Below are 17,165 nucleotides of genomic sequence, written 5' to 3'. Positions count from 1 at the left end.
CCTTCCCATCCCTGCCCATCTCCCACCCCCCACACCTACCAACCCCTCCCCCCCAGCCCCCCCCCCCCCCACTGTCCACATCCTTCAACACCCGGCCAAAATCATTTTTTGACATAACAACTTGTTCATCTCATTGTTGCAATGGGTCCACCTGCATCCCTTTTTAAACAATTTGTGTTTCCCTTCCACTGCACAAAGTATACCAACATCAAATACAGTGAAAACAGGGGCTTTAGCTTGCAGGAGGAACATACAAAGCAACAAAGAATTCATCTTATAAATATCTTAGAAACAATCGCAAGAAATAAAAACCATTTGAATCCTTATCTTGGGGTTCATTTTGCCTAACATCAACTTATATGATGTTTTCTGCTTGTAGCAGACACATACTAGTTATTGCAATTAAGGAAACCATGGGACCTATCTTTCTTTGGGCCTGGCTTACTTCACTTCTTTGGGCCTGGCTTAATTCACTTAATATAATTTTTTCCATGTCTTTCCATTTCCTAACAAACTGGGTGATGTCATTCTTTCTGATGGAGGCATAGAATTCCAGTACACACACACACACACACACACACACACACACACACACACACACACACACACACACACACATTTTCTTGATCCATTCGTTTACTGTGGGGCCTCGGGTTCTGTCCTGTATCTTAGCTTTGGTAAATAATGCTGCAATGAACATAGTTTTGCTGGTAGTTTTAGTATGGTCTTGTTTGTGATCAAAATGGGATTGCTGGGACTTAGGGGCACTCTATTGTAGTCTTTTGAGGAACCGCCATACTACTTTCCAAAGTCTTCGAACAAGTTTAAACTCCCAACAACAATGCATTAAGGTTCCCTTCTGTCCACATCCCCTCCAGCATCTGTTCTTTTAAAAATCTAGAATGCTTCACGAAGTTGAGTGTCATCCTCAGTCAGGGACTATTCTTCTCTTTATTGTTCCAATGTTAGTGTATGTGCTATTGAATTGAGCACAGAACATTTTTTATACATAAAGTGTAATTGATTTTCTTAAACTAGACAATTCCACAAAAATTAAATTCAAAAGAATTGTCGTGAAGCCGGGCGCTGGTGGCTCACGTCTGTAACCCTAGCTACTCAGGAGGCTGAGATCTGAGGATCGCGGTTCAAAGCCAGCCCGGGCAGGAGAGACCGTGAGACTCCTATCTCCAATAAACCACCAGAAAACCGGAAGTGGCGCTGTAGCTCAAGTGGTAGAGCGCTCGCCTTGAGCTGAAGAGCTGAGGGACAGCGCCCAGGCCCAGAGTTCAAGCCCCACAACCGACAAAAAAAAAAAAAAAAAAGAATTGTCGTGAAATTTTAGAACCATGTATTTCTTACAAAAGAACACATTTAAGAATAAAGTCAAGTTTGACATGTCAAAAACAAAATAATACCAGATATTTGTTGTTCAACAGATGTCTAGGATGAGGAATTCAATTATTCTGTACAAGGAACCTGCCATAATGAACACGATAGAAAGTGTTAAGGTTTGTTAAAAGTTTTAATGTTTTAAATATGTTTAATTTTGGGAATTTGCTCATATATGCCAAAATTAAGACTATTTAGCAGGTTGTAAAGTTTTTCATAAAGCATTTAAGATTCATGGTACATACTACTAAATATGTACATTTCAGAGTTTATAGAAACTTTACTAATGAGAAGTTGCAAAGTGTTTGTGTAAAGAAGCAGATTTAAGACATTAACTGCACAGTTTCTGTTAAAATTTAAAGGCTTCTTTACTTTATATGTTAGTGAGGAACAAATGATGGTATAAGCCATATACAAATGATGAGATGAACCATAAATAATAATCTTAATAATAATAATAATAATAATAATAATAATAATAATCTTTAAAGGCTACTCATAGCTTATAAAATTCTTGTTGAACATCATAGACTTAGGCAGTTTTAAATGAACAGCAATATGAGAAAATAATAAATCGAATATGTAGTACATTTCAAATACTGGAAATAGTGGTAATTTTTTTTATTTTATTAATCATTAATATTTATGTATTGGTTTTCCTTATTTGTAGCATTGTTTTCCTTGTTGTAATATAAAACAACTTTTTGTAAGTCATCATTAGGAAGTACTTTGAGAATGTTATTGGGATGGCCACACTGTTTTTTATAGGTATATGTGAATTTACAAAGAGCAAAATTAATAAGAACAAAATATTGATTAAAATTTTATCAATTAGAATCTGAATCAGGAGTGTTGATAAATGTCCACACCTAAAATCTTAGCCCTAGACTGAAGCACTAGTGTTACAATGTTGAGCACACAAAAGTGAGAGACTGTGTTTTGTTTTGTTTTTGTTGGTTTTGGGGCTTGAACTCTGGGTCCTGGGTGCTGTCTCTCAGCTCTTCAGCTCAAGGCTAGTGGTACTACTTGAGTCACAGCATCTCTTCCATCTTTTTCTGCTTATGTGGTGCTGAGGAATCAAACCCAGGACCTCATGCATGCAAGGCAAGCACTTTACACTGAACCACCCTCCCAGCACCTGAGAGACTGTGTTTTAAAAAATCATCTAAACAACATTTACTTTCTGTTTTGTGTTATATAATGAAATAAAGAATATCTTTTTATATTTTTGAATGGTCATACTTCTAAATTTATATTAAATTCAGCCACTTTATCCTTTTCAAACTCATGTAATATCTCTGAGAGTTTGCTTCTGTAAAGATTGTTTTTGCATTGATAATTTATTCTGAGTCATTTTTATTTTTTATCAAAAACACTTTATATTTTATGTTTTTTTCTGTTTTTTTTTTTAAGTGTGAAAATAACAGACAGAGAGGTTACAATTAAATGGGCAAGGTAATGAGTACATTTCTTATCGAGCATTGTTGCATACTCCTTTGTTTCTCCTTACTATCCCTTCCCATCTCAACCTCCTTACGTCCCATTTCCCCCTCCCCTTTCCCCCAACCAAAGTTGTAAAATTTGTTTTTCGACATAATGTCTTGTATATCTCATTGTTGCAATGGATCCACCTGTATCCCTATTTAAAAAATTTTTCCCTTTCCCCTCCACAAATTATACCAACATCAAATACAGCGAAAACAGGGGTTATACCATGCGGGAGGGACATAAAAAGTAACAAAGAAGTCATCTTATAAATATGTTAGAAATAATTACAGAAAAGAAAAAAAATTTGAATTCTTATCATGGGGTTCACTTCACCTAACATCAACTTATCTAACAATTTCTGCATGTCTCAGACATACACTAGTAATTGCTAATAAGGGAAACCATGGGACCTATGTTTCTTTCGGCCTGGCTTAGTTCACTTAATATAATTTTTTCCAAGTTTTCCATTTCCTAACAAATGGGGCAATATCATTCTTTCAGATAGAGACATAGAATTCCATTGTGTATATATACAACATTTTCTTGATCCATTCATCTACTGAGCGACATCTGGGTTGGTTCCATATCTTAGCTATGGTAATGCTGCAATAAATATATCTGTGTGGTAGCTTTAGTATGGTCTTGTTTGTGATCATTTGGGTAAATGCCCAAAAGTGGGATTGTTGGGTCATATGGGAGCTCTATGTGGAGTCTTTGGAGGAACCTCCATATAACTAACAATGAAGTAAGGTTCCCTTCTGTCCACATTCCCTCCAGCATCTGTTATTATTAGAGTTCTTGATTATAGCCATTCTAACTTGGGTGAGGTGATATCTCAGTGTTAATTGATTTGCATTTCTTTTATGGCTAGAGAGGTTGAGCATTTCTGCATGTCTTTATTGGTCACTCTCCTTCCCTCTTCAGAGAAGTTTCTTTTTATGTCTTTAGCCCACTTATTTATTGGGCAGTATTTTCTTTGAGTATTTGTTGTTGGGGGATTTAATTTTTTGATTTCCACGTTTGTTTTAGATATGAAACCCTTTTCGGTTGTATGGCTAGTGAAGATCCTCTCCGATTCCGTGGGCTTTCTATTGATTCTGCTAGCTATGTCCTTTGCCATGCAGAAGCTCTGCAATTACAAGCAATCCCATTTGTCCAACCTTTCTTTCATTTGTTGTGCTTTTGCATTTCTTTTCAGAAAATTTCAGCCTTTGTCAAGGAGACCTAGGGTTTCTCCTATTCCATCCTGTAATGTTTTCAAAATATCTGCTTTGACTCCAAGGTCTTTGATCCATTTGGACTTGATTCTGGTACAGGGTGATATATAAGGATCTAGCCTTAATTTTCTACAAGTGATTAACCAATTTTGCCAGTACCATTTACTGAACAGCCTTTCTTTGATTTTATCTTTTTAGATCCTTTATCGAATATTAGATGATTATGAGTCTGTAGGTTCATTTCTGGGTTTTCAATTCTATTCCATTGTTCCTGAGATCTTTTCTTGTGCCAGTACAAAACTGTTCTAATTACTATGGCTTTGTAGAAGAGTTTGAAATTTGGTATTGATATTCCTCCAACACTGTTCTTTCTGTTAAGGATCGCTTTTTGCAATTGGGGGTCTTTTGTTGTTCCATATGAATTTTTGGATTGCCTCTTCTATTTCCTTGAAGAATGCGGTTGGAATATTGATAGGTATGACATTGAACTTGTAGATAACCTTGGGAAATATTGCCATTTTCACAAGGTTCATCCTTCCTATCGAGGAACATGGGAGGTTTTTGCCACTTTCTATGTTCTGTTTTGATTTCCTTTTTCAGATTTTTAAAGTTTTCTTCATAGAAGTCCTTCACTTCTTTGGTTAAGTTAATTCCTAGGTATTTTATTTTTTGTGGGGCTATTACAAATGGAAAAGCTTTCTTGATTTGAGCCACACTTTTCTCATTGTTGGCGTACAGAAATGCCATTAATTTTTGAGGGTTAATTTTATACCCTGCTATTTTTCCAGGTTTGAATCAGCTTGAGTAATTTGGGAGTGGTGTCCGTGGGATTCTTTAAGTACAAGATCATGTCATCTGCAAAGAGGGAGAATTTTACTTCTTCTTTCCCTATTTGGATCCCTTTTATGTTGGCGTATTGTCTTATTTCTGTAGCTAGGCATTCTAATACTAAATTGAAGAGAAGTTGAGAGAGTGGACATCCTTGTCTCATTCCCGAGTTAAGAGGAAATGGCTTTAGTTTTTCACCATTAATTATAATGCTGGTTGTAGGTTTTCCATATACAGTTTTTATTGTATTGAGGAATGTTCCATGGATTCCTAATTTTTCCAGAACCTTCATCATAAAGGTGTGTTGGATCTGGTCCAATGCTTTTTCTGCATCTGTTGAGATAACCATGTGGTTTTAATCCTTGCTCTTGTTGATGTGATAAATTATATTAATTGATTTGTGTATATTGAAACAGGTTTGCATCCCTGAAATAAATCCTGTATATTGGTGTATGATTTTTTGGATGAATTGTTGAAGTCGATTGGCCAAAATGAAGTTTTGCATCAATGTTCATCAAAGAAATGGGTCTATACTTCTCTTTCTTTGATGAGTCCCTGCCTGGTTTTGGGATGAGGGTTATGATGGCTTCATAGAATGTGTTCGGTAGTGAACTTTCTCTTTCAATTTCATTGAAGAGTTGGAGTAGTATTTGTGTGAGCTCTATTTTTAAGCTCTTGTACAATTCCACTGTAAATCCATCAGGTCCTGGGATTTTCTTACATGGGAGGTCTCTTTTTGCTGTGTCTATTTCAATGCTTGATGTGGGCCCCTTAATATGCTTTAATTCATCTTGGTTTAGTATTTGCATGTTGATAATTGCTAGCAAAAGTTCCATTTCTGCCAAGTTTTCAAACTTATTAGCATAAAAATTTGAAAATATTCCCTTTTAATGTTCAGAATCTTGGTTGTTTCTGTGGTGATGTTTCCATTCTCACATCTGAGTTTATTTATTTGGGTGTGTTCCTTCTTTTTCTGATAAGATTTGCTAAAGGTTTGTCAATTTTGTTAATTTTTTCATAGAACCAACTCTTTGTTTTGTTGATTCATTCTGTTTTTTTTTTTTATTTCTAATTCGTTTAACTCGGATTGAATGTTAATTATTTCTTTCCATCTATTGAATTGGGGTTTATCTTGGTGTTCTTTGTCAAGGTGGTTCAGATGTCTCATTAAGTGGTTGGTTTCAGATATCTCTAATTTGTTGGTGTAGGAATTCAGAGCTATAAACTTGCCTCTGAGTACTGTCTTTGCAGTGTCCCAGAGGAGCTGGTAATTTGTGTGTTCATTTTTGTGGAATATCATGGACATTTGAATTTCCTTTCTAATCTCTTCCATGACCCCCTGGTTATTCAACAGTGTGTCATCCAGCCTCCATGCGTTACAAGACTTTTTTGGTGTTGAGTTCTAATTGTATTCCCTTGTGGTCTGAGAGGATGCAAGGTGTAACTTCAATGTTTCTGAGTTTGGACAAGTTTGTTTTGTGACCTAAAATGTGATCTCTTTTGGAAAATGTTCCATGAACTGCAGAGTAAAACGAGTATTCTGATGCTACTGGGTGAAATATTCAGTAGATGTCTGTTAAATCTATTTGCTTTATGCAGTTGTTTAAATCTGCGGTTTCCCTGTTGATTTTTTTTTTGCTGATTTGATCTATATAGTGGGGATAGTGGTGTGTTAAAATCCTCAATAATTAATGTCGTTGGATCTATGTGAGATCTGAGGGAAAATAGTGTCTCTTGGATAAATTTTGGTGCTCTATTGTTTGGCAATTCCATATTTAGAATTGTAATATCCTCCTGAAGTAGAGAACCCATAAGTCATATGTAGTGACCTTCTTTATCTCTTTACACTAATTTTAATTCGAGGCATATTTTATCTGATATTATTATTGCAACTCCTTCCTGTTTATGGCAGCCGTTTGCTTCGTAGATTTTATTCCATCCTTTCATTAACAAAATGTGTTTGCTTTTATAGGTAAAGTGTGCCTCCTGAAGGCAGGAGATAGAATTATCTTGCTTTTTAATCCAACTAGACAGTCTATTTCGCTAAATTGGAGCTTTAAGTCTGTTAATGTTGAGAGGTAGGACTGAGAGGTGTTTGGTAGCTCCTGCCATGCTATCCACCTCCTTGGGGGCTGTGGAAACTTGGTTTTTCTTATGGTTCTTGGATTCTCAGTTTGGGTGTGGTTTCTTAGCCATTATTGTGGTCTTGTTGGGTTTCTGTGTGTAGGTCATCTTTAAGTATTTTTTATAGGGCTGGTTTGGTGGAGATATATTTTTCAGTTTTTCTTTGCTATGGAAGGTTTTTATTTGACCTTCGGTTATGAAGGAGAGTTAAGTTGGGTACAGTATTTTGGTTGAAAATTGTTTGTCTTCAGGGCATGGCATACAGCCTGCCAGGCTCTTCTTGCTTTACTTATCTATGCTGAAAAATATGAGGTGATTCTAATTGGTTTTCCTTTATAGATGATTGATCTTTTCTCCTTGACATTTTTAAGAACTTATTCTTGATCTGAATTGGTCCTGTGTAGATTATAATGTGACAATGGGAAGTGCTGTTCTGTTCTGGTCTATTTGGAGTTCTACAAGCATCTTGTATCTGAATAGGCCTATCTTTTTGTATGTTTGGGAAGTTCTCTGCTAGGATCCTGTTAAACAAATTTCCTCGACAATTAACTTCTGTCTCTACGTGCTCCTGTACACCATTTGTCCTCAGAGTAGGCCTTCTGATTGTGTATTCCAAATGTTGAATAGATCTATCATATTTCTTGGATTTGTCTTGGATAATTGTATGTTCTTTCTCTATAATACCTAGGCTGTCTTCAATCCCCAAGTTTCGATCTTCTGCATGCTCTAACCTACTGTTGTCTTTCTACTTGATTTATTTCTTTTCCTTCTAATTGGTCGGCCTTGATGGCTTCAAATTCTTTGTTGGAGACTTGTTTTAGATCTTCTATGAACTTCTTTACTTCCTTAATTTGGTGTTCTCAAATCACTTAGTTGACTGGTTATGGGTTACTTGGACTCCCATTCCTGCTGTCGGGCTCCATTCAGCATTCCCTGTGTGGTCGCCCTGAATTCTTTCAGCTGTCTGTTTATGGATTCCATGAATGCCTCTATTGATCTTTGTCTATTCTCATCCTGATGTCACAATTCCTGTGTTATGCTTTGATTAGCTTCCTCACGTTCATGCAATTCCTGTAGTTCCCTTTGACTGTTCTCAGCCTGCTCACGCAATTCCTTTATTTCTCTTTGACTGTTCTCAACCTGTTCATGCAATTACTCTATCAGTCTTTGAGTAGTTTCCTGACAGTCACGAAATTCCTGTACTAATGTTTGGTTTGTCTCCTCTCTCTCTCCCTATCACGTTCAAACTGAGTCCTTTGCAAGCTTTCATTCTTTTCATTCACCACGTTTTCCAGTAGTGTTTGTAGTGCTTTGCAGGAACTCTCCTCCGGATTATTCATTAACTGTTCTGTCACTGGATTATCATGAATGGGAGTTGAGATACCCAGACTTGCCATTTTTCTCATGTTTTCCGGCTTGTTCTGCACACTTGATATGAAAGTGACACCAATTTTTTTGCTAAAACACTATTTTAAGGCAAGCATCAACCAAAGTCCTGTAGTTGCATAGTCAAAATGGCTGCAGATAGAAGCTAGTGTAACAGATACAATCTATTCAACACCAAAAAACTATGCATTAATGGGCTAAGAACAGCAAAGATGAATTTTTCAAATCAGAAATTATTATGTTTAGGGAGAAATGTGGGGAAAAATAGGATTAGAAATATGTGGAGAAGTTAAAGTAAATTTAACCAAGTCCTAATCTCAGAGAGGGAGAGGGATTGGACAGAATGATAGGAGAGAAATTAAAAAGAAGATAATCAAAAATGGAAAAACAAAAATTTAAATTTAAAAAGTGAAACATTTAAAAATTATGTAACTTTAAAGAAGTGATATTGAGAGAAGAAAAGGATAGGATGACAGGAAGGGATGATAGAAAGGAGACATGAAAAACTAAAAATTAAAATTCTTAAAATATTTACTTGAAAATTATATGGTATAAAGATATAATACTGCTATTAAACAGTTAAGCCTAAAAGTTTGTGAATTAAGTAATACATTTCTGGATTAGTTATGTACACAATGGGGGATAAGTTCTAATAATCGATGAAGGGTATTTATCTGGGGATGAGGCAAAACAGCAATTAAGTCATGCAAAAAAAAAAAAAGAAAGACAAAAAAATGAAAAGAATCAAAAAAAAATAAAAACAATTTAAAAAGGACCAAAATGTCAATAGCGATTTTTTAAAAAAGCACACACACACACACACACACACACACACACACACACACATACACCTAAAATAAAAATTAGGAGAAGAAGATAAAAATGATTAATAGAAAACAATTAAAAAATTAAAAAAAATGGTACCAAAAAAAGTTGTTTAATTTTCGGGTGTGTGTGTGTATGAGGAATGGGAAGATCCTGTATCTCCCCTGTGTCTGTAATCAGTCTCTTCGTGGAGTCTGTGGTCTGCCTGTGGTGCTTGGTTTTCCTGTGGCCTGATTGATTTCTTACATCAGTTTGTTTGAGCAGTCAATAAAATGCTCCGCTTTATCCAGGATTTTGTGATCCTCCTTCAGGCTGGTTCAGTGGGAGGGAGATCTGCTTTGAGTATCACGAAAGAGAAAGATGGCTGTTTCCTCTAATTTGGAGATGCTGTGATGAGGCTACGTTCTGGGTAGGGTTGAGGCGTTTCAGCAAACAGTAGCTTTTCCCTGAGGGGCTAGCTCCTGAGACACTCCCAGACCCCAGCCTGGAGCCATTCTCAAGATTTTTGTTTATTGAATTTCAATTGATTGTCTAGGCTGCTGTAGGTAGGGGCAGCCTCTGGTTCTGTTAACCCAGTGAAGATAGTCACTCCTCTGTGGGGCAGAACTCTCTCTGCTTGGGCTAGGTGACTTTCTCCTGAGTGGATCTGAGCCTGGAAGCTCAGGTCAGATACCTATGACCTGCTAAATGACCCTTTTGTTTTCTTCCAAGGCCTGAGTTGGAGCTAGTTGCTCAGCCTGGCCTTTCTCAGTATCAAAGATGATGTCTGGTGGGAGGGGGAGGGGAAGCCTTCCCTCCTCTGCTCCATGAGAAGGAGTGAGGATGTCAGGATTCTACTCAGGCAGGAGTCTTTGTTCCTGGTTATCTCTGGTCTGTGATCTGCTCCTTTTCAGTTCTTGTTGGTGTTGAGTAGAATCCGCTCACCCACTGCATATGGCGCCTTTGTCCTGGACACTCTGTTGTAGATATGGTGGCTATGGGTGCCACAGATGCTGCCACAACCGTGGCTACTGGCAAGTGCTTAGATCTGTCTTCTTGCCTGGATCTTCCCTCTCTAGTCAAACTCTGTGTACAGTGTTGGCACACTTGGTGTAATTATCTAGGCTAGTACTGTTCACTGGAACACTAAAACTGCTTTGTATGTGAGAGCTTGTTTAGCCTCCAGGTTCTCCACTACCATCTTCCTCCGACCTCCATGAAACGCTTTATATTTTATGTTGATTGGTTATTATGCAACAAATACCTTCAAATGTACATGTAGTGTCAAAAGATAGGCATATGAATATTCTCATACAGCTCTTATTTATCTGTTATGCACTTTCACTATTATGATATTTCTCTCTCTCTTATACTCTCTATCATTTCCTCACTTTCTCTTTCATGCTTCATGTCTGCTGCTTAGAATTTCTGGTGGTCTACTATTATCCGTCAGGATCCACTGGTTTGTGGGAACATGATATGGACAATCAGTTACCTTTGCCTTATTGAAGAGTTACAACTGTGATGTGATATTATTATTTGCCATTCTAAATGGTAAAACAACAGATCTAGGAATTCCTTTTCAATTTTATTACTATTATAAATTTTATCTCATAGGAATAATTGGGATGGATAAGATACTTTCAACCTGTGACCTAAAAGTACGTTTCCTTTTACAAACAAACTTTTCCTTTGAGTATCAGTGAGTAACTACATGTAATGAAAACAAAGCTATCCTATGGAAAGTAGACTGAAAAACAAGATAATGGGGAAGTGAGTACAAAGGATACCCATCATAGAGCACAGATCCTCAGGGCAGTTTATCATGTACACTTTGTGAGAATGACAATGTGTTAGGAACTATACATTAAATCACTGAACACTTGATATATATATGCAAATATATTTATATCTTTACATTTGTTTATATATGCATATATGTATGTGCCCTTATATATGTACACATGTATGTTACTATACTCACAAATACACACATACATATACCCATGTATACATGCACACATGGAGAAAGACACATAGTTACAGTCAACATAAGTTTCACTAGTTGTTGAATATGCCTTAGACGGAATTCTTGGAACCAAATATGTTGAAGATGTGTTTGTCTCTAAGAGTTCTTTTACCACTCCTCTTATCTCTTAAAACTGGTACGTTTTAAGACATGAGATTCGACTTGCAAAATGCAGTACAAGTGATCGGAATTCATTAGGAAATCTCAGTAAGTAAAGGTCGTATGGTGTCACCCTGCTCCCCATGGAACGCTTGCTCTTGTAGACTCTCAACAACCAAAGTAGCAGGAGAATATCCTATCAGAGTATATACTATCAGAGGGGAGTTGGAGGGAGGATTTGGGTGATGTGAAGGGAAGGGATGGTAGGGGAAAAACAAAGGATTGGGTAACAATGCTCAATAAGAAATGTACTCACTTCCTTCCTTATGTAACTGTAACCCCTGTGTACAGTGTCTTTACAATAAAAATATATATTAAAAAGATACAAGGAAAACTTCTGTACTTATGGGAAGTTGTATTTATCAGTCAATATCAGTAAGGTATTGGTTTTAGGACCACAGGCATATTAAAATGTTGGATCCTCAAACTTTTTACTTGAACACAGTATATTATTTACATTAGAATGTGTCCACAACCTAGTTCAGAGTAATTGCTATGAAACATTTTACTACATTTTATGTTTGTAATGGAAAATAAAAGTATATGCACTATCAACAGATACAAATTTTTTCAATTTTTTTTTTTGTCTTTTTGTCTGCATTTTGTGGATGGAATTGGGAGAGCAATTTTGAAAAGCTCAAATTTCATCACCAAGAGCTGTCTGCAAAATGTAAAACGATCTAATACAGCATCTTGAATAGTATGGAACTCCAAGGAGAAGTACTTGAATTGAGACATTATCAGAAAGTCTAACCACGCAAGGACTTTTTAGAAGCACAGCTGCTAGATTTCTAATGGAGAGCTCTCATAACCCTTTGTGAAACACAAGTCAGAACCTCATTGAAGTGTAGATTGTTTTCCCTCACCTTTCTGTCAAGCTCAGTCATTATCAATCAACATTTAGCTAATCTTGAATAATCCTCTAATAACCAAATGTTGATGGAATGTTCATATGCAGAAAACCTGGGAAGGCAAACTTTTTCCAGTTAAGACAATCTATATTCTATGCTCCAGCAGAGAGAAAACTAGGTAAGCATCTATTTACAACCTTCTGAATAGTTCTGATTCTGCCCACATCAGTTATCTATCCATACCTGTGATGGAGTGAGAGGATTTTAAAAGAATTTAGTGATCTAAAATTTAAATTTAAATGTGGAATGAAATTAGTTCCAATACATCATATTAAGATATTTAGAAACAAGTGAAAAACCCAAAGGTCTATACGATTTTTTTTTATTGGAATTGTAGGGATATTGGAAATTGGTTCTCTATATTTTAAGCAACTTGCAAGAAGAATTGGAAAAACACAATTTACATTCAGAGTAGACTTGTCACACTAATTTTTGTATATTGAAAGGCGCACAAGCCTCAACAATATGTAAATGCTATCCTCTTATTTATCTCTAAAATTTTATGCATCTGGTCCATTAACATTAAAATTTCAAAAAAAATTAATTTTTAGCTAATTGTCCAAAGGGGTTTTGCTTCATCATGTCAGTGTTGAATAGAGAATATGTGCATTTCAATGTACAATGCATCTGGATAATTGTCAACCTTTCCATTTTTCTTTCTTCCTTTACCCCAACCCCACATATCCCTTCAAGTTTCCTACTTATATTCTCGCTTATGTATATTGAGTTATATGACTGTATTAGTCCACCATTTCCATCTCCATTCTTCTGCCCTACTCCCTTTATGCCCAAATCTCCCTTTTAAGACTGATTTCAAAACTTCATGGGATTTTGTTAAATATCTCTGCCATTGGTATGTGGCTTTGAGCTTGCCATATCCTCTCTTCCATGTTTGACCTACATAAATGAGGATATTTCTATATTTTTCTAATCTCTGAATGTCTGAGTAAGGTCATTAATCTGGGTATCCTTTTCATTTTTTAAAATTCAAATATAATATAAGCTTTGTTTGACTAGTCATTTTCTAAAAATGAGTGATATTCCTGAACACTAATATTTTGGTACCAAATTGAGACTGTAGTAACCTTGATGATAATAGTAACAAATCTATTTTAAGTAGATTGAGATGCAACTAAAGTATTTTCATTATATTTATTTCTTAGTGATCATTTTTTAATGAATAAATGAGACTTTTCCATCCAGTTTAGGTTAAGAGCGTTAAGTAATGGACTAGATGGTAAGTAAATCCGAAAGTGTTTTAGGCTACAGGGGTTCAGGAAAATGTAGGATCAATGGATACTACAGTATTTTTCCTGATAATAGAATTTGACGGCACGTTATTTTATAATGGTTCATGTTAGGGAACAAGATAACTTCAGAGGAAGAGTCAGAAAATCTGTGGGAATCAGGGCAATCTGAAACTCATTTCCATAGTGCAAACTGATTAAAACTAGACTATTTTTCTTAAACATTAGAATTGGACTATCATTAGGGTGAAAGTTAGGTTTCAGTTGCAGCTGTGGTTAGTGTTAGCATTAGGGCAATGATAATTTAGTATAAAACTGAAACTATCTTTGAATAACAAGTCATGTTAGAATTAGGATGAATGTGAAATATGAACCTGCTAATTATATTAAGATTAGGATATGTGTGAGGGTTAGCCTCAATATTCCAGTTAAGGTTAGGGTTACAAAAATGGCAAGATAATGAGTAAAACTACAAACTATTTTTAGAGAGATTAGTTGAATCAAAGTTAGGATGAATAAATCTAATGTATTTGTATGGCTTTAGAATCCAAAGGCTATTAGTACTATGGTTAGGGTTACTGTTCTAGTTCAGGTTAGACTTAGGGTTAGGGAAGGGTAAGCTTTAAGGTAAAACTGGGAGTTTTCTGCTAACATTTTCAAGTAACATAAGTGTGAAATTTAACAAAAACTACAGAGTTTTCCTAATTTTCCTGTTCAGGGTTCAATAGGGTTAAATTTAGAGTTAGGTTTCTAGTAGGTTTAGATATATAGTTAGGGTTAGAAAGTAGAGTATAATTTAAGTAAACCTGCAACTTCTTTTTAGAGATACAGGAGTTCAGTAAAAGTTAAGATCAGTGGAAACTATGATAGTTTTCATGATTTGAAGATTTGAGGTTAATATTCATAATAGGGAACGATTTCAGAGTCCAATTCAGGGAATCTGTAGGATTTGGTGCAAAGTGCAAATAAATCATTTCAAAGACCATGAGTATCTGTTAGGATATATTTTCCATTAATTTTAGGATTAGGTTACTATTATCATCAAGGTTACTCTCACGGTTCTGACCAGGATTAGAGTTAGGATTATGGAAATGGAAGGTTGAGAACTTGAGTGACTTACTTCTTTTGTGTATGTATATGCACTTTTCTAAGGCTAGAAGACAAGGCTTGGGTTCTATCCCTGAGCATTATGCTGTAGGCTAGCATTCTACCACTTGAGCCATGATTCCACTTCCATCTTTCTTTGACAGTGAATTGGAGATGAGAGTCTCACCGATTTTCCTATCCAAGCTGACATTGAACTGAGATTCCCAGATCTCTGCCTTATGATTAAAGGTAGAATTAAACTCATGAGCTACAAGTGCCATGGAAAGTGCCTGACTTTTATTGATTGTTTTTACTTTTGTTCAAGATCAACATTGAATTCAATATCTGAAAGCATTGCTCATTAGGTAACAAGTTGCCACTTGAGCCATATCTCCAAAAATGATTATCTTAAATAGCTGGAAATCATTAAATTTTCTTCAGATGATATGTATCATTAGTGTTGTTCTAAAAATTATCCTAACCAAAACAGATTTATAGACCCTAGAGGTGATCTGAGCAGATTCTTATGGTTGGCTTCTAATTGCATAATATTTTAGGGACATGATTTTTTAATTATTATTTTAAGTAGCAAAGGAGTTAGTAAACAAGGCAGTTTCTGCGTACAATATACCTTGATCAATGCCAACCCTTTCAACATTCACATCCTTCCTCTATGCACCTCTTCCTTCACTCTTCTTAATTTTGTAGGATATTTACTGGATTACTCTGTGCACTTCCCCCATTTTCTCCTGGTCATTCTTGTACCTTTTCCCCCTTCACCCCTGTTTTGACTAGCCACTTACCTATGATCCAGCAACTCTACTCCTAGGCATTTACCTGAAAGATTGCAAACCAGGAAATAGTACATATTTCAACACAACCATGCTTACTGAATCAGCCCAGATACCCCTCAAGAGAGAAATGATTCAAGAAAATGTAATACACACACACACACACACACACACACACACACACACACACAGGAAATCCTACTTACCCTTCAGAAAGAGTATTGTACTATTTGTATCTCTCATTTCTCCTTTCTTCTGCCTGGTATCACATTGTTGTTGTACTGTCCCTGTACTGCAGTAAGTGACACATGCAAACTGATGTAAAAGATTGTCAGTGTTATCGGCTAGCCATAGATTCCTAAATATGAGTTATATGCTCATTCTCTTTGTTTATTCATGCCTTTGAGTAGTGATTGCACAGTTTCATTTGTACCATTTGCTACACAGAAAAGAGATGAACCACGTGTATGTATATATACATATATGCACATACATGTATATACATACATACATGGATATTTGTACACATATGGGTATATATTAAATAGTTGAATATATTTTATATTTTTGAGAATTATGGAGCTAACAAAAATCAGATGCATTTTATTTCTTAGTCAATTCTTTCAAAGCCTAAATAACGTTGTCTCCTTTGAATACATAATTTTAAAGAGAATATCACCATCTCTAATCTTTCAGTGGCCTTCAAATTAGATGTTCAAATGAGAAAAAGTTATTTAGGCTTTTTGGTGAAAGAGAGGAGTATTACTAGGGTTCTATTCAGGTGTTCTCTGCTTGCTTGATAGGACTTTATTTTTATAGCAACAAGCAGCTCAATTACTTTTGCCATACTTCTAGTCCATTTTATTTACTTGAAGTTTTGAACTTTTTGCCCAGGTCTGATCTTAGATTGACTGAATGATCTTAGATTGCTTCTTATGTCTCCCACACAATTAGCTAGGATTGCAGATGTGAACCACTATGGCCAGCTCATTTGTTGAGATGGATGTCTTGGCAGTTTTTTCTCTGGCCTGGCCTCATTTCTGCTTCCTGATCAGCTGGGTTTATAGATGTAGGCTACTATACTAGATGTACATGACACATTTTTTTAAAAGAGGTTTTTATTGAAAATTAAAGTATAGAGGGGTTATAGTTACATGAGCAAGGTAATGAGTAATTTTCTATTAAGCCTTGCTGCCTGCTCTGTTTTCCCCTACCCTTCCTTCCTTCCCAACTGCACAATTACTCCTCCACTCCCACCTTCCCCTCTTCCCTGCCTAAATTGCAAAGTTCCTTTTTCAACATAGTGTATTGTGTATCTCATTGCTACAATGGGTCAGCCTGTATCCGTATTTAAACAATTTGTATTTTCCCTTCCCCTCCCAAAGCTAGAGAATTGTGTACACAAGATACAGGGCACTGACACCGAATACAGAGAAAACAGGGGTTATACCATGGTGGAGGAACATACAAAGAAACAAAAAAAGCAGATGTTATATAATAAATCCCTATCTTGTAGTTCAATTTGCTTAAGCATATCTTATCTGGTCATATGTACATACTTTTTGAACTTTTATTCTTGTCCCAGATATATACCACTTATTGCAAATAAGGGAAACTATAGGACCTATGATTTTTTGGGTCTGACTTATTTCAGTTAATATAATTTTTTCCAAGACTCCACTTAGAGCTCACCTAGCAATCCCACT

At 35.9% G+C, this 17,165-nt stretch overlaps 1 non-coding gene across 1 annotated transcript; it reads right to left on the bottom strand.

Moving 5' to 3' along the window:
* Positions 1 to 891: 891 nt before the first annotated feature.
* On the bottom strand, positions 892 to 993 carry LOC122123211. The gene has a single exon (XR_006150347.1). It is a non-coding gene; the product is annotated as a U6 spliceosomal RNA (small nuclear RNA).
* Between the last annotated feature and the right edge of the window lie 16,172 nt (positions 994 to 17,165).

Source organism: Dipodomys spectabilis, unplaced genomic scaffold, assembly GCF_019054845.1.
Source record: "Dipodomys spectabilis isolate Male_0828 unplaced genomic scaffold, ASM1905484v1 ptg000226l, whole genome shotgun sequence".
NCBI classification, from domain to species: domain Eukaryota; kingdom Metazoa; phylum Chordata; class Mammalia; order Rodentia; family Heteromyidae; genus Dipodomys; species Dipodomys spectabilis.
Note: the sequence above shows the minus strand (reverse complement) of the source record. Positions and strands in the feature narration are given on the sequence as shown.